The sequence below is a fragment of the Choloepus didactylus genome, chromosome 13 (assembly GCF_015220235.1).
Source record: "Choloepus didactylus isolate mChoDid1 chromosome 13, mChoDid1.pri, whole genome shotgun sequence".
Lineage (NCBI taxonomy): Eukaryota > Metazoa > Chordata > Mammalia > Pilosa > Megalonychidae > Choloepus > Choloepus didactylus.
The window spans coordinates 53,712,477-53,735,000 of record NC_051319.1 but is presented as its reverse complement, the minus strand read 5'-3'; the positions used below and the strand labels follow the sequence as shown (position 1 = coordinate 53,735,000).

The window sequence follows — 22,524 nt, the reverse complement described above, 5'->3', positions numbered from 1 at the left end:
CATATAAAATATACCACCCTACACATTTGCAAGAAGATAACCAACTATGCGTGAGTTTCATGTAATGTTTATCCTAAAAATGACCAAATCTTACCAAGTATCATGGTTTGCACTCAGTCAGGTCAGTGGACCCAATTATAAGGGCACTATTCTCAACAAGCTCCCCATGAAGTTAACTACTCCTTCCCTGACTCAAGCAGAATCTGAAATTCAGAATGCAGGTGATGGTAAGGGTAGGAAAAATAAACTTCACCTTTTACTTGGGAAGTTCACCAGGCTTGAATTAAGTCTGACCTGTAAGGACACATGTTCCTGCAGCTCCAGGTCATTTTCTCCAGTTCTCCTTACCATGTCAGCCTGTGTTAATGAACAGAAACCAAAAATAATCCTACCCAAGAGGATCCTTGCATTTGTTAGGTAGGATAATAGGTGATTCCATAAAACCTAAGAAATAAAGGAGACATATAATTTTAAAATTAAGATTCTATGTAAAGATTTTGTTTATTCTATATCCAAATAAAAACTCTTAAGTTCAAGTTTAGTCAATCATCACTCAGCTTGATTCCTACATAGATATAATTTAGCCTCACACATAAAAATGAAGAGCTAGTGCTTTTGCTTGTTGGTTTCAAATAAAATATTTTCTTTGCAAAGACAGTTACCTCACTATGCTATGATGCCACAGACGTGCACAAGTTGTTGTAGGCATTTAAAACCAATGTTTCCTTCCTAGAAGTAATTTTTTGAGTTTTTTGTTTGCTTGTTGGTTAATCATTATTTCCTTAGACATTTAAAGTTTTACAAATGAGCCAGAAGAGCATGTAAATTCCATTTTTTTTATCTCTTGAGGAGGGTTGAACTCCCAAATGAAATGCAGATTTCTAAAGCTAAACCATTCTTTAAGAGAAATGAAATCACCAAAGTTTCTCCATCATCAAAATAAGTGAGATCTTTTTCTCAATATTTGAATTGCTCCACTTTAAAAGTTTCCTATTTTTTTTCACTTCAGTCATAAGTTTTGTTGGCATTTCATATTACATCATCCCACTCAATGTACTCTTCTTGGCGTTCCTTTAAATTGTATCTTGCCAGAAGAATAAAAAATTGGAAAACTTAAACTGAAAAAATTTCATTTCATTTTGAAAGTCATTTGATATTAAGATCAAATAAAATTCTATCTACTGGCCAAAGCAATTGTTCAGCCGGTCTCTTCCAAATGTGTGTGTGTGTGTGTGTGTGTGTGTGTGTGTGTGTATGTATGTATGTATATATATATATAATCATAAAGAAGTTGAAACATTAAAAATATATATATTCTAAACAACACAAAGTATTTTAATCTAAGCAACTATTAAGAATCCAAAATTATTCAGAGTAAAAGCCAGTAAAATTTTTCAACCATGTTCCCCCTTTTTCTATGGCTATCTTTTTAAAAAGCAATTGTTTACTTATGTACTATTGAAACACTAAAATTTAGACTTGGAAATATGAACTTTAGAAGATTTATTTCATCACTCAGCTCTTAAGGAGAAACAAGATACCTTAATGGCTTCAGTTTCTTTTCAAGTAGGTGGAAACTTAATACCTTCTCCCGGAAAATGTCAGGAGTTGATTCCTTTTGGTAGAATGGGCAACTCAAGAAGAAAGTCACAAGTGGAAGAGACTAATTAAAAGGGAGATCCTGTCTCACTTCTGCTTAGATGTAGAAAGCCTCAAAAGAACATGGATCCCAACTTCACAACAATAAAAAGCTAGATAACCAATCAAATCATACTTTATCTTGAGCCCATTGGAGAGCAGCTAACAGGCGCCTCTGAAGAGACACCAAAATCATGAACTGCTTTATTTTTGGCAAAGTTCAGCATGAAGAGGTGACCACCTTAAAAGTGGGTATGAAAAAACAGATGAAACTTTTTTTAACAATTCTTAAAGGTCAAATTTAGGGTAGAGCGACAGTTTAGATCCCTGGTTGCTCTAGGCATTAGGAAGTCCATACTCATTCAAAAGCTCTTCTCCACAGTGTTGAGAAGAAAGATTGGTGGCATGTGGGGAGCCGCTTTCCGGGTTAGGGCCTAGTGGACACGCCGCGACCTGCTCCAGAGTAGCCCCCGCCCATCGTTTGAGCCAAGATGGCGCCCGTATCCTGCTTCCGCATATGACGCATGAGGCAGCGGTTGCTGCTAGCCTATTGTACACGCTTGCGTACTGCCAGCACATTGGTTGTAACTATTGTATATAAGAAATTACCCGGGCTAGCCTCGGGGAGACAGCCCACAGGGAGCCGTGCCTGACGGCCGCATAGAGGTTGTTCTCCCACGGGGTATAGGGCCTCGTGTGGAATATGTAACAGAGAAAATTTTCTTCCTGGCTCCAGTAAAAGGCTTGCATTCACTGCCATTGCGTACCTCAAGTGTCAGTTTGTCTGCGTCTCTCCCTCTTTCCCTCTGTTCTCCTTGCCGGCCGAGGACAGGACGCGCGGGACCGAGCGAGAAGGCGCCGGACAAGTGGTGGCCCGTACGGGGACCGAACCCGCGACCTTGGCGTTATCAGCACCAAGCTCTAACCAACTGAGCTAACCGTACGGGGCACATACCTTTCGCCTCGCTCCTTTTTCACTGCAGCGGACTTCCCGCGCCTGATCAGCGCGAGAAGGTGAGTGTTTCTTTTACGTGAGAGTCAGGGCCCGTGGGTTCTCAGGCGGTCCCGGGGACTCGGAAGAGCTCTCCGAGTGGTTAAAGTACAGCGCCGACTGCAAGCATGGGGCAGTCTGGAAGTTCGCCTTTATTGGCTCCTTTAAAAACCCTCCTGAAGCAGAGGGGTATCTCAGTTAAGAAAAGCTCCCTACAGAGGTTTCTCGATGATGTTGAAACTTTTGCCCCTTGGTTTCCCTCCACCGGCAGCCTCAGTCTGCCCTCTTGGCTGAAGCTTGGTCACGATATAGACCGGGCGCGTCAGACGGGCGTTTGTCTGGATCCAATTCTAGTCCCTATATGGGAGACCGTCCGCGCGGTCCTTGAACTGGAGTCGACTACAGGCCTAAGTCCGTCCTCCGCCTTGCAAGAGGTACGGCACGCTCTCCAAGAAACCCAGTCGGTGTCATCTGCGGCCGGCTCTCATAAAGGCAAGCAGCCAGAGTTGAGTGGTGGTAGCTCGGACACCTCTGCCTCAGAATCGGATAGCGATGACGGTGAGGGAGCGGAAGCGCCTCCATTAATTGCTTGGGAGGAGCCTCCCGCCCCACCCACGCGGCCTTCCGCCCCGCCGGCTCCTGTCGCCGCGTCACAAAAAACGCCGCGGCTTCCGGTGGGCTGGTTGAGCGGCTCCGCCAAAGGCCCTTGCCGAGAGCTCCCACTAGTGCCCGAATCCGATAATCACGATGGTCCGCCTTTGCGGGACCCGGAGCCCCTTGCAGGCGGGCCGGGGGAGGGGCATCCACAGCCGTATCCCCCACCTGAATACTCAGGCCCCCTAGACCCCATATCATCAGAATGTGGAGGGAGGCATTTCTGGAAATGGGTCCCCTCTTTCACCTTTAGGCCTTTCGGTATACTAGGTGGGTACCAACCACTTAAGCCAGAACCATCCCCAGAAATGTACCCGGTTATTATTAACCACCAAGGCAACAACCAATATGAAGCATATGATTACAAACTTTTGAAAGAGCTAAGGCAGGCCGTCCATCAGTACGGCCCCAATGCCCCTTATACCCTGAACATGGTTGAAAACCTCTCCGCCCTAAATCATACGCCCGCAGATATCGTTCAGTTAGCCCGTGCTTGTTTGCCACCAGGCCGATTTATAGATTGGAAAGCGTGGTTTGAAGAGTTAGCTGAGGAACAAGCGGCTAGGAACGCAGCGGGAAGACATGGCGCGTGGAATACAGACATGCTGTTGGGGAGGGGAGCCCATGCCCAAAATCAAACGCGGTTCCCTCAAGAGGTCTATGCCCAAATCTTCCGTTGTTTCGTGGGAGCTTGGAAAAAGCTGACAGGTGAGGGAGAGGCTCAAGCCTCGCTCAGTAATATTCATCAGGGCCCCACAGAACCTTTTGTGGACTTTGTAGCCAAAATGCAAACTGCAGCCGAGAGAATTTTCTCAGATCCAGGGGTGGCAGAGACTGTAGTTAAACAAATGATATTTGAACAGTGTAATAAAGAATGTAAAGTTATTTTAGCACAAAACAGAGGAAAACAGCTGACGGACTGGGTTCGGCTTTGCAGAGATGCTGGCAGCCCGTTAACTAATGCAGGTCTAGCTGCCATGCTAGCCAACTCCTTACAAGTGTCTGCAAAGAAATCTAAAGAACTAGAAATGAAGCCCAGAGGATGTTATCATTGTGGCCAGCTGGGACATATTAAGAGGAACTGTCCCAATAAAGGTCAACCACCTGCCACTCCACAGTTTGGTAGACCATATGCAGCAACCAGGCTATGTGGCCGTTGCCACAAGGGACCTCATCGCGCAGAAGACTGTAGGTCAGCCTTCGATGCGCAAGGTGTGCGCCTTTCTGGCCGTCCTGAACAGGACCCAAAAAACGGGCAGGGGGGGTCCACCCTTTCGGTGGGCCCCCCTGCATGCCATCCGGCGACACGAAGCCCGCCCAAATTCGCGCATCCCCTGGGTCAGCGGGACTGGACCTCTGTGCCACCTCCAGACTCGTACTGACCCCCTCCATGGGTGTCCAGTTGGTAGGGACCTCCTTTAAAGGGCCCTTGCCAGCAAAGACTGTTGGGCTCATAATAGGGAGAGCATCCACAGCCCTAAAGGGACTAAGTGTCATACCAGGTGTTGTGGATTCAGATTTCACAGGTTACGTCCAGATTATGGTACAATCTCAGCAAGGTACGCTGGTCATTGCAAAAGGTGACAAGCTGGCACAGCTCTTGCTCCTACCCAGCTTGCATACACTCTTTCAGAGTAGACCCAGACAGAGAGGAGATAAGGGATTTGGGTCTTCAGGAGAAGTTTTTGAGGGCTTCCATATGTCTCTGGAGTCTCGACCCATGCTGACTATCAAGGTACAAGGCAGATCTTTCCTAGGCCTGCTAGATACCGGGGCCGATCGGTCGATTATAAGACAACAGGACTGGCCCTCCACCTGGCCGACGTGCAAGGCGGAAGATACCATCAGAGGAATAGGCCAGGTTTCGGCACCCATGCTGAGTGCCGCTGCCCTTCATTGGGCAGACGAAGAAGGACACCAAGGTAGTTTTCAGCCATATGTATTAGCCCTGCCTGTTTCCCTGTGGGGAAGAGACATTCTTACCCAGATGGACGTTACCTTGACCAGTGGTTGCTCCCCAACCTCTAAGCGATTGTTAAAAGGAATGGGATATGTCCCTGGCAAAGGCTTAGGAGCCTCGTTACAGGGACGTGTAGAGCCCATACAAGCTACCTCCAACATTGTCAAGCAAGGCCTGGGTTTTTCCTGGGGGCCACTGAGGGAATGTTCCCACCCACACCCATAAAGCTAAAATGGAAGACCAAATCTCCGGTTTGGGTGCCTCAGTGGCCCTTATCACGGGAAAAGCTCTCCGCATTACACACTCTGGTGTCAGATCAGCTAAGAGAGGGCCACCTCATTCCCTCCACATCACCTTGGAACACCCCTATTTTTGTTATAAAGAAAAAATCAGGCAAGTGGAGGTTGCTGCACGATTTAAGAGCCATCAATAATTGCATGGAGCCTTTAGGGCCCGTTCAGATGGGGTTGCCCCTCCTTTCGGCCCTGCCAGAGCGTTGGCCTGTTATCATCTTAGATATCAAAGACTGTTTCTTTTCTATCCCACTTCACACAGAGGATACCCAAAAATTTGCTTTTACTGTGCCCTCTCTAAACCAAGAGGGGCCCTGTCACCGCTTTGAGTGGACGGTCCTGCCCCAGGGCATGACCAACAGCCCTACCATGTGTCAGTTGTATGTCGCTGCACAGTTGGCCGATACCCGGCAGCAATTCCCCAAAGTAAGGATCCTTCATTACATGGATGATATCTTGCTGACTCATGAAAGCCCAGATCTCCTTAACGCTGCACTATCACATTTGGTTCTTGCACTTAGAGAGGTCAATCTTGAAATAGCCCCAGAGAAGATCCAGATGACCGAGATTGTCACCTTCCTGGGAGCAAAACTTACGTCTACTCAAGTCTCCCCCCAAAAGGTGTCTCTCAGGTTAGATAAACTGAACACCCTCAATGACTTACAAAAACTCATGGGAGATATAAATTGGGTTCGCCCATATCTGAAGTTACCCAATGCCGAATTAAGACCCTTGTTTGACTTGCTTAAAGGGGATCCGGACTTAGCTTCGCCCCGGTCCTTCACCCCTGAAGCGAGACAAGCACTATGCCAAGTAGAACAGGCACTCAGTAGTGCCACGTTAAAAAGAATAAACCCTGATAAGCCTTTCGAAGCTTGCCTGCTGCCGACGGTGTCACAGCCCACGGCGGTGCTGTGGCAACAGGGGCCATTGCTCTGGATCCACCCCGGAGTTTCTCCAAAAAAGATCTTAGAGCATTACCCTACCGCAGTTGCAGATCTGGCCCTGGAGGCCATCAAGAAGGCCATCCAACACCTTGGCCAACCACCAAAAAACCTTAGAGTACCCTACTCTCTCCCACAAATTGAGGTGCTTACCGGATGCATAGATCAATGGGCTGTTCTCCGATGCACCTTTTCGGGATGTATTAATAACCAATATCCCAAAGACCCCCTCTTACAGTTTGTCACCCAACATCCGGTAATCTTTCCCAAAGTGACTTCGTCTAGGCCACTAGCGAACGCCCTCACCGTGTACACGGATGGCTCCAGCTCCGGTACAGGGGCGTATTGTGTGGAAGGGGACACTCCCAAAACAGTGTTTTTTCAACCACAAAAACCGCAGTGGGTTGAATTGCAGGTTACTATTACAGTCCTGAGAGAGTTTCCTGGCCCCCTGAATATTGTCTCTGATTCCCTTTATGTCGTAAATTCTCTACAAATCCTAGAAACTGTGGGCATTATAAAATGCTCCTCCACTGTAAGCACATTCTTTCTCGAGCTGCAAAAGACGATTCATACTAGGCAACATCCCTTTTACACAACTCACATTAGGGCCCATTCAGGCCTACCTGGTCCCGTGGCCCAAGGAAATCACATAGTAGATGTGGCCACTCGACAGCCACACGTCTTCCCCGTGCTGACACCATATCAGCAAGCCCGAGAGTTCCACGCCAAATTTCATATCAATGCAGGTACCCTGGCTAAGCGGTTTAGTATACCGCGAGCGGCCGCTAGAGACATAGTCCGAGCTTGTGGAAATTGTGTTACTCAACAGCATATCCCATCTGTGGGAGTTAACCCTAGAGGTCTCGTCCCAGGAGACATTTGGCAAATGGATGTCACTCATCATTCAGAGTACGGAAAAATCAAATACCTGCATGTGTCAGTAGACACATGTTCTCAAATATTATTTGCCTCTGCTGAGACAGGAGAAAAAGTCCACCAAGTCATTGCACACTGCCTTGCCGCTTGGGCAGCGTGGGGCAAGCCAAAAATGTTAAAGACAGATAACGGACCTGCTTATACCAGTAAAACTTTCCAAAAATTTTGTGATAATATGGGAGTACAATTGAAGCATGGAATCCCTTACAACCCTCAAGGACAAGGTATCATTGAAAGAGCACACAGGTCTCTGAAAGACTTGCTCAAAAAACAGAAAGAGGGGATAGGTCACGGCCTATCCCCAAAGGCTCAACTGTCTGTAGCCTTATTCACGTATAATTTCTTAAATGAAAATTCACAGGGCATGACACCTGCCCTTCAGCACACCACCCCGAGTCCTCCACATAGAGGTCTAGTCCGATGGAAGGATGTCCTGTCAGGACAGTGGCAAGGCCCTGACCCCGTGCTCAGCTGGGCCAGAGGCTCTGTTTGTGTCTTCCCACAGGAACCAGGACGTCAACCGGTGTGGGTTCCGGAGAGATTGGTGAGAGCCGTATCAACGCCCGAGAGCGCTGAGAAGCTGCAGCCTGACCAATTGGGGAACCCCCAACATGACACAAGAGACCCAACCTTCAACGCTGGTGACGACCAGCAAGAGGACCAGCAAGATGATGAGAATGATCCTGACCGCCTCCCCGTCGTCCAGGGGGAGGACCGGTGATCCCAACCCCTATTCCCCTATAAATACCCTCCTGATTTGTTTTCTCTTTCTCAGCAGTGTTGCAGTGGTTCAGGGAGAAGATCAGTTCCTCTGGGGCCTCTGGCACCATCCCCCGACGCTAGCTCCCTTTTCTGCGGGGTCCCCCGCCTCTCCTCAGTTCTTCACTCCTAATTTAACTCTTAGCCTCCGTCATCTACCTTTGCCTGCCAATGTTTCCTCCATAACCTTCAACGAGACCTTTCCTCTAACCGATGACACGCTGATCCTTTCATTTGCTAATCGCTCTATAGCTAATTGTTCCTGCGCAAACAGCACAAGTACTGCCTGTGATACCCATTGCACTCAGGTGACTTTTGGAGTCTTGCTAGAATTTCTTAATACCTCGGCTGGCTATCAACAGGACTGTGAGGGGTTGCTTAACAAAAATGAGACGAAAAGATGCCTCAAGCTTTCTGGGTTTAGACCAACAGTCCTTAACTGCTCTCGAGATCCTGATGTCCCGCAGCCTCCTTTCCCCCCTTGCGCGCATGATCTACACAGGAAAGTCACTCTGGAGGACTTCTCTTGGCACAGTTGTATGCCCGTGAGGCACCCGTTCCTCTTAAGTGAGGACTGGTGGCTCTGGTCCGTGCGCCCTCACATACGTAATTTCACAGCAATAAGCAAGATCCGAAAATATACTGAGGCATCGGCGTGGGGTACCGTAAACCAATGTCGAGAACCATTAATCGACCCCAAAGCCTCCCGTATCCAAACCTTCGCTCAGCATTTGGCCTGCAACCCCCTGGGGGCATGTCTGGACCTGCGCTATTTCATGCTATTGAATGGTACCCTTACCAACACGTCAACCGACGCGACGGGTAACTCTCCCAATTGTTCTTTTTCGGGTGCAGAGGGAACATATGCTGATAAGAATTGTTCCTTCCCTTTGCACAGGCAGGTTTGTGTGCTCCCTCCCTTCGCCTTTCTACTCTCTACAGAGCCTACCTTCAACTGTTCCAGCGTCCCCTGTACCCTGTCTGAATGCTGGAACGGATTCCCTCCCTACGCCATCCTAACCTACCGTCCCAGCTATGTTTGGGTCCCGGTCAATACCACTGATTGGGTAGGCCCTATTACCCAGGTTGTATCAACGGAAAACTTTCCGTTTTCTGGGCCTTTTAATCCCTCCCTTAACAGGAAACCAAGAAGTGTCAAAGGCTGGCTGTGGAACCTCGGCGGCATCGTCGCTTCATTGTTCGTCCCAGCAGTGGGGAATGCGGTGCTTCAAGCCTGGACAACGGAGCAGATCGCCCTGACGATGGAAACAGTCAACACTTTAGCCAATGCCACCCGGGACGCGTTGCACGCCCACAATCTAATGTTAGAGTTGAATTCGCAAGCAATCCAGAAAATGCAAAGTGAAATACAGGAACTTGGACAGGAGATAGATGGGCTCTGGAAAACAGTCGAGCAACTGTGTGACACCCGATGGATCCTTTTCAGACTTTGCGTCACTCCGGTCAGGGCCAATGTAACTGCTAACACCCACAAAGTCTCTGACTGGCTTAAAAATACTTATCTGCCAACTTTTACCAATCTTACCCAGCAGGTGGACGTCAGCCTGGACAAGATTGGGGCCGTTAAGTTGACCCCCGTTAAGTTCAACCTTGTCAGTTTGGTAACTGACCTGTGGAACCGAGTTACTTCCTGGTTTTCGTGGCCCAATCTGACCACTTGGGTTCTCCTCGCTATAGGGTTGTTGGTGGGTTTAGTAATCGTCAAATGCCTGTTAGAACGCTTGTTTCGAGCACAGCAGCAACTGCGCGTTACCACTATGATGGCTATGTCTTCAACCTGTAGTACTTCTGACAGTAGCTTCTATACTGATCGATCCCCGTCCCGGCCACTCGGGGTGGGGCGCTCTGGGGCCAGGTTCGCGGCAAAGTCCATGGCCGTATCCCGGATATAACATATAACTCCAGCAGTCTTAATTTTTGTCTCAGGCGAGTCTCTTAGGCGGAGTCCCAGTTGTGGCCAGACTGGACTCTGGCCATTGCACAGAGACGCCTAGTGACGCCTTTGACGCTGGTTGCCACTCTCCTGCCCCAACCGTCTTTCCCCAGTTACGAGGCAAAGTACTGTAGGGAGAGTCACGTTGTTTCCAGCTCACGGGCTCTCCGGTCTCTATATGAGGTAAGCATTCTGGTCGGTGCCAGAGGTTCCGCCGTAAAATGGCAGGGGCCTAGTCCAGACTCCCCAAAGCACCAAAACATGTAGTGGGTCACTCAGGCCCACGGGAGTACACTCATCAATGGAGACACTGGGTTGAAATATATAAAAAAGGGGGAGATGTGGGGAGCCGCTTTCCGGGTTAGGGCCTAGTGGACACGCCGCGACCTGCTCCAGAGTAGCCCCCGCCCATCGTTTGAGCCAAGATGGCGCCCGTATCCTGCTTCCGCATATGACGCATGAGGCAGCGGTTGCTGCTAGCCTATTGTACACGCTTGCGTACTGCCAGCACATTGGTTGTAACTATTGTATATAAGAAATTACCCGGGCTAGCCTCGGGGAGACAGCCCACAGGGAGCCGTGCCTGACGGCCGCATAGAGGTTGTTCTCCCACGGGGTATAGGGCCTCGTGTGGAATATGTAACAGAGAAAATTTTCTTCCTGGCTCCAGTAAAAGGCTTGCATTCACTGCCATTGCGTACCTCAAGTGTCAGTTTGTCTGCGTCTCTCCCTCTTTCCCTCTGTTCTCCTTGCCGGCCGAGGACAGGACGCGCGGGACCGAGCGAGAAGGCGCCGGACAGTGGCAGGCAGGAAACTTGAGAGAGCCACCCTCTCCCCCCACCCCCCAACTGAAGCAAGGGCAGTGGGCCCTCTGGGGTAGGCGGAGGAAGTACGAAGTACCAAGATATATTGCCTCTGGGAAGGGATAGAAGCCAATATCAGTTGGGGGATTGCAGAAAATACTCCTTTTGTCCCCCAGTCCTAGACAAAGGTAAACTCTGAGGAAAGAGATGGGAAACATCCCTTGCTTCCACCAGGAGCCTTACACTGAGTAACAAGTGCTAGGAGGGGTAGGAAACCCTCTTTGCCACTGATCTCAAGCAAAGGTAGAGAATGCTGAGGGAGGGGCAGAGCGATAGCCAGCTACCACCGGGGCAGTGGCAAGAAACCCTCTTCTGTCCAAGATGTCCGGTAGATACTAGGTGGAGTTTGGCTGTCAAATGGGAAAGGAACAGACATGTTGGGAGACCCCTACTCCTGAGATCTAGATACATAGGACTTGATAAGATTGGAGCTGGATCAGGAGAACTAAGAGCCTTACCCAATCCCCACCACTAACCCCACACCAAATAACAAACAACATGAGTATGCAATATGAGAAGGGGAAGAGCATAGAGAAAGACCCCTTTGTGGCACAACATTCAGGGGCCACTTAAAGCTGAGGATAAATCAGGAACACTGAGAAAAATCCTCCAACATTCCACAGACCACACTAAGTACAAAGTAACAGCAGTCCACTGCTGGAGGGATTTGCAGACCATGGTACATTAATGATAATTTTAGCAACATCAAAACCCAATATCTGCTTTTTTTAAAAAATAGATCATCAGTATCCCTACATTAAAAGGCTGATTGTAGAAGAGGTGTGCCTATTTCTAGGCAAAAATAGTCTTTACCTCAGGCTTTACTGTTTTCTACAAACTGTCTAGTATTCAATCAATAATTGAGAAACAAACAACAACAAAAACAGTATGTATTCTGCTGTTATAGAGTGGAGTATTCTGTGTATGTCAGATAGGTCAAATTGGTTGAAAGTGATTTTCATACTTCTATAACCATTCTGATTTTCTGTGTAGTAGTTACATTAATTACTTTTAGAGGACTATTGAAATCTCCAACTATAATTCTGTCCATTTGCTTCATGTACTTTGGGGCTCTGTTCTTAGATGTATAATCATTTATAATTGTTATATCTTCCCAATATATTTTTAGAAAATATTCATCATTATCTCTAGTAATGATCTTTGTCATAAAATCTATTTTGCCTGAAATTAATATAGCCACTCCAGCTTTCTTATGGCTACTGTCTGCATGGTTATATTTTTCCATCCCTTTAATATTTTGTATCTTTGAAATTAATGTGGATCTTTTATAGACAGCATCTAGCTGGATCTTGCTTTTTTATTCAGTCTGACAATTTCTGCCTTTTAATGTAATTTCTGATATAGTTGGACTTACATCTGCTAATTTGTCATTTGTTTTCTGTGTGTCTTGTGTCCTGTTTCTCTGTTCCTTCTTTACTGCCTTTTTTTGTATTAAATAGATATTTTCTAGTATACTACTTTAATTCCTCTGTTGGGTTTTTATGCTATTTTTAGAGGTCACTAGCCATCATTAATTCATCACAATCTACCTCAGGTTAATACTAACTTAATTCCGGTAAAATAGAGCGATGTTGCTCCAATATGGCTCCATCCCCAACCCCATCCTTGAGGCTGTTCTCATCATATTTCTTAAATCTACATATGTTATAAACCAAACAATACAGTCTTGTATTTATTGCTTTAAACACTCTTATGCTTTTTAAAGAAATTAGAAGAAAAGAGAAAAAACATATATGCAGTCTTTTATATTTACCAACATCTTTATCATATCTAGCACTCTTCATTTCTTCTGATGAATCCAAGTTACTGTCTATTGTCATTTCCTTTCACATTGAAGGGCTTCTTTAGTATTTCTTATAGGGTATGTATACAAATATAGAGTAAGTATACTAATTCTCTCCATTTTCGCTTTTCAGGGCATATCTTTATTTCATTAGTTCACTTTCATTTTTGTTGGATAGCTTTGCTGGATATAGAATTCTTAGATGACATATTTTTTTTCATTCAGCATTTTGAATGTCATTCCACTGCCTTCCAGATTCCATTGTATTCTGATGAGAAGTCAGATATCATTTATATTGTTTTCCCCCCGTACATGCTGAGTCAGTTTTCTTTTCGTTGCTTTCAAGATTTTCTTTTTGTCTTTGTCTCTCAGCAGTTTTACTATGTTGCATCAAGCTATATTTCTCTTTGTTTATTCTACTTAGGGTTCATTGAGCTTCTTGATTCTGTAAATCACGAGTTTTCATCAAATTTGGGAATTTTGAGCCACTATTTCTTCAAATATTTTTTCTGCCCCTTTCTCTTTCTTCTCTCCCTCTAGGGCTCCTATTATGCATAGGTTGGGACATTGTCCCACAGGTCTCTGAGTCTCTGTTCAATCATTTTTCTCTCTGTTCGTTGCATTGGATAATTTCTATCTCCAAATTCACTTATTCTTTGTTCTGCCTCTCAAATCTTTTGCTGATCCCATCTAGTGAATTTTTCATTTTTGGATATTTTGCTCTTCAACTCTAGAGGGCCTTTTGTTTTTTGTTTTTATTTTAATAATTTCTGTTTCTCTACCAAGAGTCCTTATTTTCTGTCACTGTCAGTATACATTTAAAATAATTGCACATAACTTCCTTTAATTTTTTGGAGATAGTCATAATAGCTATTTTGAAGTCTTTTAGGCCAATCAGAATTAGTTTCTATTGATTTTTTTTTTTTTGCCCCTGAGTATTGATCATGTTCCTGCTTCCTTGCATGTCTCATAATTTCAGTTAGAAACTAGATATTTTAGTTAATTATTGTAGCAACTCTAAATTCCATTTTATTTTTCTGAGAGTTGTTTTTCCCCCCTTAGTAACTTGCCTTGACTTAAACTATAGAATATGTCTCCCCATGGTATGTAGTCACTGATATCTCTGCATAGATTTTTTTTTCACTTTTTAGCCTAGCTTCTTAGTAATTACATAACTTAGTGGCTCAGCCAGTGCTTTAGGTAGAGGTTGGGCTCAAACATTTTAAAACCATAAGCTTTCCACCATTTGTCTATTGATATGTGTGACCGGGGAATGTATTCAAGTTCACCACTAGTTCTAAGGTCTCCATTGGGATTTATGCCCTGCTGCCCCCACTCTCTCAGATATCCCTCACTCATCAACATAGTTTTCCATTTACCAAGGGATATGTGGAGAGCTGATCTCAGCCCTTCTAGGACTATCTCATTTCTAAGATTCCCCATTAAATATCTGGCTGGTCTACCATTCACTGCAACAAGAACTACAACCTCAGGCTTGCTAAGCAGCTAGTTTTTCTTGTTCCTAACCAAGTTCACCACTTTTAGCTGGCAAAGCCATGGGTTTTCAACCCCACCGCAAATCAAGTCCCACCACTCTGGCAGAAAAGCTGCTGATTTTCACATCCAGACCCACATTCTTAACTGATGAAGTTATTGTTGGTGGGAGGAAGCAGACAAGAAGGGGAAATATGTAGGATTTCCATATTTAGAAGAAAAAATTATATATGTATATAGAGAGGCAGAGAGAGCCAGGGATAGAGAGAGAGAATACCTAGTTAAATACATTCAAAATTCAGATAATCAATGAATACTGTTTTAGTATACATGTGCCCCATGCAACATTTTGGATACACTTATACTAAAAATTATTTGCTGCTTATTTGAAAGTCAAATGTATTTAACTGGGCACCATGTATTTTATCTAGTTACCCTAGGGATACAGGAGAAGTCTCAGGCAAGAAGGCCACATACTCAAAGTCAACTATTCTTACTTGAAATTTTTGCATTTTCAAGAATAGACTCTTCTCCATTTGTTGTCCATCTTTGGTCAATTTCTAGTGCCCCTAAGTGGTTGGGTTTTTGTTTTTTTGTTTGTTTTGTTTTGTTTTGTATTGTTTTGTTGCCATTTTATTCAGTTTCGTACTTGCTTTTGCAGAGGAGAATCATCATCTTCATTCTGCCCTAGCTGAAAGTTGATGTCCTTAATCTATAAATATGATATTTTTAGAAAATTTGAATTGGTCTCAGCTGTGCTAAGAGACTAAAGTAAAATCAGAGTCAGTTCTCTTCATGATTGGACCCAAGTTTAAGGGGTAGAATAATCATTAACGGTTTTTCTATTAACCACAGAGAAATGGTCTGGGAGTGGTCCACAGAGAAAGCCCTAAAGAATAAGTAAATTGTGGAGAGTGTCAGTGTTTTGCATACAATCAATTTTACTTCCTTGTGAGGCGGTCCTTCTGACCTTTTTCCTGGTGGCAAAAATCACAACTTTGTGGCAGTGAAGTCTTTACCATAATGGAGTCTTGGGAAGGGCTGGGGTCAGTGAAGGTGCAGTAGTAGGAACTCATATCTGAGATAGGGCAGCCAAAAGATGGTTCACAGTGCAAGGACTGGTAAGAACAATTACTTTGACTTGAGCATCATTATTTTCACATTGTTTTACCACTGGACCAGCAAACAAAAGATTCCAAGAATACATGCATGATCAAGGATTTATGATGGCAAGAAAGGATGCAATTGCTCTGCACCTTCTTTATTCCTCAAGAAGGTTCATCTAGTTTGTGTTTTCAGCAGTCTGTATGAAGCAAGAGATCCCCTGCTGAGATCCAGAGTGGCCAAGGACAGGAAGATTCCCCATATTTTGTTCCTTTTTAGACCTAGGAACTTGCACTAGGGGAGAACAGGACACAAGAGCACTAGAGGGTATAGCATTACCATGTGTCCCTAGGGCTAATATTCAGGTTCAGGTTAAAAATACACCACGGTATGATAGTAACATAACACAAGTATTAGCACTGACAAAGCACTTCATATAACCTAGCTATTACCATGTTTTATTCCTTGTTATGCCATTGGGCTACCAGATGTTTCCACTGAGCAGACCTGGTAATGACCTACCTACCACAGAACAAGAGAAATTTGAAGTGAAAACCAGGCTTTGCTCATCACTTGTACAGTGTGCATTTCCTTAGCCGTAAAAGGAAATGCAAAGCATGATTCAGGCCTTGAAGGCTTGTTGGGAAGGTTTTCTTAAAATTAAACAATAGCTTCATTCCTTAAGCATTTCCACACTTTGATATTACACGCCTCCAATTCTTTCTCCCCACATCACCCAGAGTAGAATGCTCTTTTAAAACCCCAACTCTGCTCATTTTGCTCTCTTAACACAAGGATCACGTCTCATAGATCCATAGCATCATGCTTGGTATAGCATTGGCAATAAGCAATAATAGCTAACATTTAGTGAGTCCTTATTATGTGCCAGGCACTGCTCTAAAATATTTTGCATGCACTGACACATTCAATTCTCACAACAACCTATAACGTATGGGTTGTTATTATCCCAAATTTATGGATGAGGAAAGTGAAATAAAGAGAGATTAAGTAACTTGTCCAAAGTCACATAGCCTATACATGGCAGAGCAGGAATTCAAACCTGGGTGAACTGGATCCAGAGTCCAACCCAATGACCACGTCTTAAATGAAAGGAAGAGCATGAACAACTTTATTAAACAAGTAGGTGAAACTCATTTCAATACCTAATTCCTCAGATAAATGCTTTATTCCTCAGATAATGCTATATTTTGTACAGGTGAATTTTTAAATGGGACACTTCATTTAAAACCCCCAATGGATAGATGGTTTAATTATTTTCCTGGAAAATTCTAAGAAGATTAAAAGTAGATGCACTAACTTGAAATAAAGCCCCTAGACATAACAAAATTTAAACAGAAAAAGATTAGCATTTAGTGTCCCACTAAATGTAATGTAGGTGTGCTAGTTAACATGTCCAGCACATACCATTTCCCTTATATTCCCTCTTTCCCTGCATTTCAAATAACAAATCACAGCAATTGGCACTAGTTTGTCTTCCACATGATGGCTTCCATTTTCAGTTTATAGATTAACAACTTAAAATTTTACAATGCTTTTCAATGTATAAATTGCCTTATTTACATTATCTCAATCTGAAAACAACTCTATGAGATGGACATTATTATCCTCATTTTATGATGAATAGGGATGGCAAACAAGGAGTTTAAGCACTTTTTTCAAGGTCATATTGCTTGTAAGTGGCAGAATACAAACTCACACTCAATCCAAACTCCAAGCTCAATCCCTTTCCTACTGCCCCAAAGTTAGACAAAAATTCACAGATATCAAACTCTATCCCTTGTTGGCCATACTGACTAAAATTGAGTCATAATATATGTGCTTAAGCTAGAAACTTGCCTCTGAAGAGCTCAAATACTTTACACTCCATTAATCTTGCCAAATGTTTATACAACTCAAGAGGAAAAACTGAAAAGTGGGCAATAATCATCCCCTCATTCCCGATACCAACAAATCTTTCATTGCCTCTCCATCAACTCCATGATTTCAATAAGTTTCATCATTAGGTGACTTAGTCTGGACTTTATTTGCCTTCAAGTCACAGGGAAAAAAAAAAGTAAAAGGAATTGAAAGAAACCTCCTTGTTTCCAAAGCGCTCACGGAAGAATTTAAGAATTGAGATACATTTAAGATAATGCTACGAAAAGAGAAAAGCAGGGATTGGGGATGGAGGAGTAACCAGACAAGTGATTGATAATCATAATTCTTCCACTCACTAGCTGAGAGTAGCTTTGGACAAATCTCTCAACCCCTTCTAGTATTTTATTGTCTATGGCTGTTTTTGCATGACAAAGGCAGAGTTCAGTAGTTGTGACAGAAATCATCTCACCTACAAAGTCTAAAATATTTACCATCTGGTCTCTTTACAGAAAACTTTGCTGAGCCCTGATCTAGATCTTCTGGTCACAAATCTCTGATAGAAAAAAAATGCATTTGAATTCTGTAATAGCCCTGAAAAACAAGAGGGGGTATTATTGGACATCAGAAGGTATAAGGAATCCCTGAAATACAGAAGGCAAACAGAATTACAGGGAAATGGGAAGCCAATAGGATATACAGGAAAGGGACAGCTATGGAAGATGGGAGTGACTGGAATTGTAACTCAGAGAGTAGAAGGGTCCCTGGACAGCTGGCTGTGTGCTTGGTCAACACCTGCAGCAGGAGCAGCCAGACGGCCCACCCTTCCTCAGCTGCCTAATGCTGAGCCTGGGCAGCAAAGTCCTCTGCCCACAGATGGAGCAATGAAGTGGAGAACATGAGCCAGGGGGTCAGAACAGTGCTCCAGGAGACTGACAACACCCAAGAAAAGACAGGAGGCTTGTGTTCCCAGGACACCAGCTACTCATTTATTCTCTCTACTGGTATTGCCACCCAGCCATTAGCAATAGAAGCAGTCTATCAAAGAGATGGAAGCACTGGAATCTTAATTACAAAGATGAGCACAACCAAAATTGGCCTTAACGTCTGGGGAAATCAGCCCCATGACAGAGAGGCCCCAAGCACAAGTACAACCTAATGCCTGAGAAAACAGTGTTACTAAAGCAAACAGAATAAGGCTTTAAAATGAGACTAACACAAAATCTAAAGAAACATTAGATATAAAACATACATTTTTTAAAGGACAATGAATCTCAAAAAAATAGCCAAGGGATATGAACAGGAAAGGCAATTCACAGATAAGAAAATACATGTGACTGTATATCTATTAAAAGATTCTAATTCTCACCAGTAATTAGGAAGATTCAAACTCAGTTACCTACTATCCCCCTGCTCCCATCAAACAGATAAAACTTTGAGAGAATGACAGTAACAGCTATTGGTGAGGGAGTGGGGGATGAGTATTTTTATACCCCATTAGCAGAAGTGTAACTTAAATGAGCCTATTTAACATTTAATAAGCATATTTCCTTTAACCCAACAATTCTACTCATCTACCTAAAAGAAATATTTATACGTGTGCAGAAAGACGCCCCAACAAGAATTGTCATACAGCACTGTTTGAATAAGGAAAAACTAAACAGTACAAATTTCTGTCATTAACAAACTCTGGAACATGTACACTAGGAAATACTCTGTATTCTATGGAACACTCCCTCCAACAGAATGTTAGTTCTTGCAGGGCAGTGATTTTTCTTTACCTCATTCTCTTGCCCCTAGAACATAGCCTGCCTTATAGAGGCACAGAATATTTATTGAAGGAATGAGTAAATCTATATGAATGTGGCAGCACTGTGCCTTAGGAAGCTGATGTATATTCACTGCATCTACATACTCCCTTGCTCACCAGCTTCCCATTGAGTTCACCCAATGGGGATTTCTGGAGAAATCAGAGGGAAGGAGGAGCAAGAGGGAGGATTTTCCCCCCTGGCTCACTCCCTGTGGGATTGGTGCAGACTGACTGTCTTCCCCCACTGAAGGCCTCAGCCCTGCCAAACAGCCCATTCTACAGAACTTGCTTGGACATTCTCTCTCTCTCCCTCTCTCTCTCTTTCTTTCCCTCTTTCTCCCCTTTCCCCCTTTCTCTCTCTTAGTAACTACTCCCCACCTTTTGTCCAATCCAGTCTAAAGTAGAAATAGCATCCTCATTATTCCTAGTCTCAAGGTACTGTATTGTCCCCTGTGATTTCCCCACATCCTGGCCATAAACTCAATTAATCAAATTCCCCTCAAATTACTTAATTTGAATGAAGCCATTTGTTTTCTGTCAGGACCATGACTGACACAATAGATTGACATGGAATGATGCCTCAAGCATATTATGAAGTGAAGAATGCAAGTTTCAGACCAACAAACAGATAATGTAGATATCTAAATACTTCTTATGTACATAGATGTATGAAAACAGAGAAATAGACATGAAGAAATGCACACTAAATTGTTGATAGTGATTATGTCAGAGGAGAAAACAGAATTTTCTTAGCAGAGAGGAAAGAAATGTCAAGGGGAAATTTCAATTTATTTATTTTGTTAGAATTTATCAGTGAGTATGCATTTACGTATTGCACATAAATACTCATAACAGGAAGATATATAGAATATGAGCATCTACAGATATTCAGAGACACTCAGCAAGGGTCTGAGTGAGGCTGGAATGAGGATTCCAAGGTCTGGAGGGGGACTAGATAGATGATTAGTATTCCTAAGAACAAGGAGTCTGTGAAGGGCCTTACAGAGAAAATACATGTATTAGATAAGCTTCATTCAGGCAGGAGTGATAGTGCTGTTGGCCAGGAGTTCAGTGTTGATGAATCAACAATTTATATTAAATAAGGTCTCTTTAAACAGAAACACACATAAAACAAGGTGAGGTATTGATAGGTTGATGAAAATGTGACCAGAGGCTCACAGGTACCTTCCCTTAGGAACAATGGTTCAGTATTCACTAATTAATGGCAACTTTGGAGAACATTACCACAAATAGCAAGAGTCAACTGTACTATAGAAAATGGGCCAATAGCAATCAAACCCAGAAGCCTGATGTATTTGCATAAAGATAATAGAAGCAAAGAAAAGATAATTAAAGTAGTCCCTAATGAAAGTTATCTGCTCCAATCATAGAGCAAAACCATAGAGCATAGATCCTTGGGACAACACAGGTATCAGAAGTCTCAGGCAACTTCTTTACATGATTTGTCTTTAATTTCCAAGGATATTACAAATTTGGTGTCTTTCCTGCTATAGCACAGAAGATGAAGGGAGACTTCCCATCTAGGGACATCTTCCCTGTAATCCCGAATCATCCCCTTCCATGGGTACCTTTGTGGCTCAAGTGGTAACACATCAGGATCAGCTATTTAAGTTGTGTATTTTACTTTCCTACAATGGAGGGTACTCTCAGAGACAAACTACAAATTGCATTACTTTACATCAATGCAAGAATTGTTTCTCTTACCCCTTAGTGCCAAAGGAAGCTGGGTCTTTTTCATATGGGCCTCCTGCTTAGTTTCAGATCTGTTTGGCCCCAAAAGCTCTTTCTACTGAAGTTTATCATCCCTTTACTGCCCTTACAGAGCCTCTTCAAATTGCACATTTCTTCCAAAGTCAGCACCCATTAGTCATTTGGGATTCAACTACCCAGCTAGTGACTTTTCCCTTTTCTCAAAACAATAACCTCAGGACACTATAACCATTGATGATTCAACTACAATTTCATGACTTTGGACCTAATCCAAATGAGGATCCTTAGTCCACCAAAAACCTGAATAAAATGTATCCTTTAAATTAAAGAAAAGAGACAGGGTGAGAATTAAATGTTCCAGTGGGTCAGAGAATAAAGGGAGGAGAAGAAAGTGCACAAGGAAAATAGGCCAAGAAAAAATGCAAAAGGAAAAGGATTAGAGAGAATGTAAAACAAATGGGCAACTGGAAAATCAGTAGTAACACTGACAAGCACTAGTTCAGGAGCTGATAGAAGATGCCTAATAGAGCTGACCCAAACTCTCCAGAGGGCAGAGCAAGGATTTGAAAAGTGAAGGCCACCCTTTGATTCTAAACTCCACCAGCATTCTCATGTTGTGAGAATTTTGTGTGGAAAGTGCTTTGAATTTGTTGAGGAAAATATAGTTTCAAAGCAGCATGACTGTAATTGCCTCCAAACAAGCAACCCATACACAGATGCTGTGGTGGATTGAATTATGTACCCCAGTTTGGACATGCTCTTGGTCTTTGGTCTGCATTCAGATGTTTACTCATTGTAAATAAGATCTCTTCGGGATATTACTTCAGTTAAGGTGTAGCCCAACTGAATCAGGTTGGGTCTTAATCCAGATTACTGGAGTCCTTTATAGCAGCGTGAAAGTCAGACAGAGAGAGAAGTCACAGAGAGTAGCCAGAAACTGGAAATCAACAGGACCCAGAAGAGAAAGGAAAAGATGCCACCATGTACACTGCCATGTGACAGAAAAGCCAAGGAACTCTGCAGATTACCGGCCAGCTGTAAGATACAAATCCCAGGAAGAAGAAAGCCTTCTAGCTTCTGAAAATGCGAGCCAGTAAATTCCTGCTGTTAAACCAATCCATTACGTGTTATTTATTTTAGCAGCTAGGAAACTAAAACACATGCCTTTAAAATAAAGATATCTGGCTTGTTTATATCAAGCCAGATATCTACTGTACTTTTTGTTGAAGAGACTTCCTTCCTTTTCCATTACTATCAAATAAAAGAATTGTATTATATTAACTAAATATATTTTATTACTATAATACTGGAACTGACTTTTTTTAAAAAAAAAAAAAAAGAGGTCAACATGACACTGTAAAGACAAAATAAGAGTCCAAGCATTTGTCAAATAATTCAAACCCAATCAATAAATATCTATTAATGCTTATTACATATGTAGGCACTATGTGAGCCATGAAGATGAAAAGCAGACTCGACCACAAACATTTTTGTACATGCTCATCCTCTGAGCATGTCAGCACCATCGTGAAGACTTCCGGAAATGCCTTCTCAGCTCACAGACCACCTCCACCAACACCTTTATAACTTCACCTCGGTACTCGCTGTCTTACACATTCTGACACCCAGAAGACCCCCTAGCTCTGCAAGGCATATTTGGGCACAAAATTGCTCCAATGACTGAATTCCATTTCCCATAACACAATTCTAG

The 22,524-nt window shown here is 43.4% G+C and overlaps 1 pseudogene; it reads right to left on the bottom strand.

Annotated features, from left to right (window-relative positions):
- Positions 1 to 249: 249 nt before the first annotated feature.
- The window catches only part of LOC119507700, a 67,087-nt pseudogene continuing 44,812 nt past the window's right edge, over positions 250 to 22,524 (bottom strand).